Below are 5647 nucleotides of genomic sequence, written 5' to 3' on the forward strand. Positions count from 1 at the left end.
AGGCAGAGCAAAGAGTAACTCTTTCCCACTCTCCGAGAGACAAGCCACTCTAGGGACATACAGTAGCAGCACACTGGAGACAGGCTGAAGACATAAAGTACGACCTCTGTACATGAACAAAGCTGTGCATTTTGCAGGAAGTTAAGAACTGGTAGCTTTGCTTTTTATAGAGAAAATAAGCATGCCCTTCACTGAGAAAAAAAATGTGAAAAGCAAAAATAGCCATAAATGTAAGTCACAGCAGTCACAGAGCAAAAGGCTCTGCCTTTTATATAAAGAGCAAGGTCTAAGGGATGGCTAGGCAAGGATAACAGGCTTTATTATATTTACTGAAAAATAACACTTCAAATACATCTGCTATATAGGGAATAAAAAAATCCACCATATCATAAAATCCAAAGATATTAAAAGTCACCAAAGTGTTTCAACACAAGCGCAAGGCCCCAAGCAAAGTTAATAGAACTCCAAGATGACATCTAATGTCAGCATATTTACATATACTCATTGTTTTTATATCCTCATTTTATATATGTATATATATTTTTCTATACAGGTTTACGAATTACGGAAAGCCCATCTCCCATAGACTCCATTTTAATCAAATAATTTAGATTTTAAAACTGATTTCCTTTTTCTCTGTAATAATAAAACAGTATCCTGTACTTGATCCCAATTAAGACATAATGAATCCTTATTGGAGGCAAAACAATCCTGTTGGGTTTAATTACTGCTTAATTGATTTTTTAGTAGACTTAAGTTATGAAGATCCAAATTACGGAGAGACCCCTTATCCAGAATGCCCTTGGTCACGAGCTTTCTGGATAACGCGTCCTATACCTGTAATACACAAATTTAAATAAAAGATGGGTCAAGCCAGTTGTTATTTCCATCAGCCCAAGTACCACACAGGTAAACCCTCTATGTTGAGGAGTTACGCTCTTATTTAGAATTTAAAACAGTTAGCTGGGGTACCTCGAACAGACGGCTCTGATCTTAAAGGAAATAGATCACAACTGCTTGTATTGGACTATGGACCATTCACATGGACCAAAGGACTGATGTGCTGGGAATTCTTACTGGCCTACAGATATGAAGTCTAAAGGCTTTATATGGCAATAAAAGGCTAGGCTTTGTAATTCCATTATTTATCCTAAAGGGCCAAAAGACTGGATTGTGAAAGAACAAGAAAAAGAGTCCCTGAAAAAAGAGGAAATGAGAAATTGCACTTCCCGCTGTTTAATGCAGTTTATGGGGTCTCATTCTGCATAATGCCAAACCTAAAATGGTGGTTCACCTTTATTAAAGTTTTCAAAAAAATAAGCAAATTTAGTCATTTACATTATATTTGCAATTTGGTTTGATTTAAACAAAATGGATCATTTTTCAGTCCCTTGTTAGGTTATTTGCACTGTTTTATCAATGAAAGAGGACAACATATGGACATCTCTGTAATGTGTACCCTCTGCACAACAGTATACATCCAAAAATCATTGCTCATGAGTATTCCTAGTAATAAACGAAAAGTACAAAGGGCAAAAATGGAGAAAACTTGTCTGTGTTTTAGAGGAATTCTTTGAAAAGCACTAATATGGCGCTCCTCTTTGTAAAATAAAAAATTACAAAACAGGATGAGCACCTATAGTGTGTCCCTTGAAACTGCTTATTTTGGCAATGCCAGAGAGGCTACTGTAAGAAAGGATGACCAGATCACTTGAAAATTCAGCACAGCTAACTCTCAGAGCATAGGAATGTAAAAAAAAGTCATGTACCCTTAAATTTATCCAGTACGGTGTTTGCATACAGCCGTCAGTCTCACACACAACTGTCAGTTTAATAAAATATCAGCCACCTGTTTATATATGCACCAGGGGCTCTGACTTTTGCAAAAGAGCATCAGTGAGACTTGCAGCATGCTAAGTATGTCCGCAATGTGGCGCACAAAACTCTTCTCCTCTCACTGATTGTATATTAGGTACAAGGGAAACATAATTAGCGGGTGTCCACAGAAAAGTAGTTATCCACAGTGACTAAGCTAGTGACTGAGAGGTTTCACTTGTAACAGACCAATGCCTGTGGTCATTTAGAAATAATTGTGCACAGCCAACACTACTCACAGTGCAGTACAGACCTTACAGTTAGAAAGAATGCAATTGTGAATGGTGTGTAAGAGAAAGCATGTGCAGAAAGCATTGCTGACTCAAGGTGACATTTATTACCTGGTGACAATGATTATTCTTTCATTATTTATAGGGCACATACCATTTATGCTGCATTTTACAAATGTAATGGGACAGTTTGGAGACCAACAAAGCCTCCTCTCCAGTTATTATTCTAGGAAATCTCACTGAAATTATAATAAGAAATGGTAGGATGTGATTGGTGTGATTACAGGTTTTATGCATTCTTCTCTGGCTTCTCTTGACACAAGGTCAGTACACTGAGTCATAAATATGGTACCTTAATATGCAAAACCCAGAGACAAAAACAGGTGCCGAGAAGATGCAAGATGAATAAAACACAGAGCTCAGAAAATACATCCCTTTTCCTAACTTTAGACTTTCTATCTGCCTGTCATTCCTCCAGGGGGCAAATAACCCACCACTGTTGAAGTAAGTTACATGGACTCCATTCCATTTTTAATGCTGCTGGAGAGTGCATCAACTGTGCATCAGCTGCCCCTCTCAGCCCCTGGTCCTTCCAAAGTAAATGTAATAGACACCCAGCAGTGGGGCAGCATCTGTAGTGTTTGGTCTCTGCTGCCTCAGATGGCATGATTGACAATATAAAAAATTATTACAACAGCAGAGCCCAACTAAGGATGGGTTGCTTAGAATTGCAATAGACTTTTTGTATGATATAATTTGTATAGAATTTACCTGCAAACTTTGTTAAAAATGCCAGGCGGCATTATTTTATAAAAGGCAAGTTACTATTCTGGACAAAATGTAGACATTTATGTAAACCTATCCAACCACCATGTAACCACACAATATTAGATAGATCCTAAACTTATGCCCTGTCAGCACTCACAGTCTACTGTATAAAGGTTTAAATATTTGAACAATGGCATTTCAGAGGCTACAGTTCCCATTATGCACTGCACAGGTGTTGCTTACATGAGGACAGCAGTAGCAGCTAGAACTTGAATTACGGTAAGTACTTAGTGCTGCCAACACATTTGTCATATGGCTGCTCACTCTGCATTTACCCTTTTATCACTAGCATGTGCAGAAAAAATTGCAAGTCCCAGTAAATATAGTTCACAAATAGACACTGGCTGCCATTCCTCTAGGACAGTGCTGTCCAACTTCTGTGGTACCGAGGGCCAGAATTTTTCCAACCAACGTGGTGGAGGGTCGATAATGGAAGCCAGTTTTGACCACTCCCCTTTTTGAAACCACTTGAAACCACACCCGTGTTATCACATGACCATACCCATATTAATGGTTGTAGTACAGCAAAAACCTGCCATACTCTGCCTGCCCTCCCCTGTCTGTGTGTGCCATACTCTGCCTTCCCTACCCTGCCTGTGTGTGCCATACTCTGCATTCCCTACCCTGCCTGTGTGTGCCATACTCTGCATTCACTACCCTGCCTGTGTGTGCCATACTTTGACTGTGTGTGCCATTCTTGGCTGGTTTGTGCCATACTTGGCCTGTGTGTGCCATACTCTGCCTGCTCTACCCTGCCTGTGTATACCATACTCTGCCTTCCCTACCCTGCCTGTGTGTGCCATACTCTGCCTGCCCTACCCTGCCTGTGTGTGCCATACTCTGCCTGCCCTACCCTGCCTGTGTGTGCCATACTCAGCCTGCCCTGCCTGTGTGTACAATACTCTGCCTGCCCTATGCTGCCTGTGTGTATGGCACACACAGGCAGCATACAGTGACACAATGCTGGAACTGCTCCTACAGTCTGCACAATAACTATATATTAAAAAACTTTTTAATTGCAGTACCACCTCAGTATATGTTCTTTTTATAGTGTGCAAGGATTATTTGTGGGTGTCTACTGCTGAGGTGTGAACAGGAGAACAATGGGAGTGATTACAGCCTGAGCCTGAGGTGTGAACACTGCAGGGGGTGAACAATGCAGAGATTAAAAGGTGTGAACAACCCAGGGGAATACATTTTTAAACAATACAGAGGGTTTACAGCCTGAATCTGAGGTGTGAACCATGCAGGGGGCCAGTTAATCACAGTACTGATACCATTTAAAGCTAACACAAAGGTAAGCCATCAAAGCAGCCAGACAGGTGGGGGGCCACACAGAGGGGGGTCGCGGGCCGCCAGTTGGACAGCACTGCTCTAGGAGGTACATTGCACATTTTTTGCTAAATTGTTATAGAAGACATTGTATATTATTTTAGGGAGATTGTAGAGATGCAGCACAGAGTCATTAATCTGAATCGTATAGGACAAACAGTGCCCCCTCTTCTTTCTGTTCCCAAAATGATAGGATCAACCATTCCTTTCACTATGCTATAGCTTACAGTGCCTATGTTCCGGGTCCACAACTGTCAGATATTTCAAGCATAGGGGCGGATTCTTGGCCTGCACATGTAGCGCATCATATGCTTTATGCAGGAAAAGGAAAGTGGATCCAGTGTTATGCTCCATCTGTAGCTTGATGTGGTGTCAGCCAGTGTGGAGCTACACAGAGTGGTTATTGGAATAGAAACACAAAAGTATCCATTACTAGGGCCAAATGACCTGTAGGTAGCCACATTGGGAGAAGATCACTTTTTTGGCGACCACGTCAAACGAGTGGATTTTACAGTGTATGCCATCTTTAGCTGGGAAACGTTGCCAACAGAAAGTTTTCTTTTGATAAACTTAATGATGTATGAATATACTTGTATAGCAATTGGCCTCTTTTCAGGCTAAGCCTCCCTAAATTTTTATCATTCTTTTCCTATGGCAGCAAATTTTATCAAGTTACTGCCTATATATATATATACAATGCTTATTCTTAAAAATTCTGGTTTGGATTTGCTATGAACACAAATTTGTTCATAGCAAAATTGTCCTATGTATACCTACATCTTTAGTAAAAATTAAACTAGCCAAACCCTAAAAGCTTAACAAAAAGCTATATGAACATGTAGCGCACCCTTAGGTGTTGGCTTTATGCAGGCTGAGAGTATGTGTGGACTGTGTGCAGCTATTCCAAGAGGCACTTGGAACTAACCACTGAGGAGAAACTCCCAGCAACTTTACCACCCTGTTACCTGTAACTTTGCTCTCCAGAATGGATTCTTCTAGGTTTATGGAGTCCTGCACTTTAAGTAAATGACCAGGACCACTGGGCATTCTATGCAAACCAAATAAACATCTTTATTAACTCCCAGGCAGTTATTGTCCTGACAATTGCACAGTCCTGTAACCACCTCCTGGTGAGGGCCCAAGAAAGACCTTAAGCACATGGGCTTTGCATTTTATACTGAAGTCCCCTGCAACCTACTGTTCACACAAACTAGAATCACCTTTAGGTGTCCAAACTAGGGAAAACTACCTGAACCAAATTTGTTGGGGTGCTACAAATACAAATGTACATGCATATACAAAAAAAATCTTAGATAGATATTGTATCTTGATTGAAAATTTAATCTAGTAAAAAAAAAAGCAAATAAATATATAATATCAAT

Source organism: Xenopus tropicalis, chromosome 3 (assembly GCF_000004195.4).
Source record: "Xenopus tropicalis strain Nigerian chromosome 3, UCB_Xtro_10.0, whole genome shotgun sequence".
NCBI lineage: Eukaryota > Metazoa > Chordata > Amphibia > Anura > Pipidae > Xenopus > Xenopus tropicalis.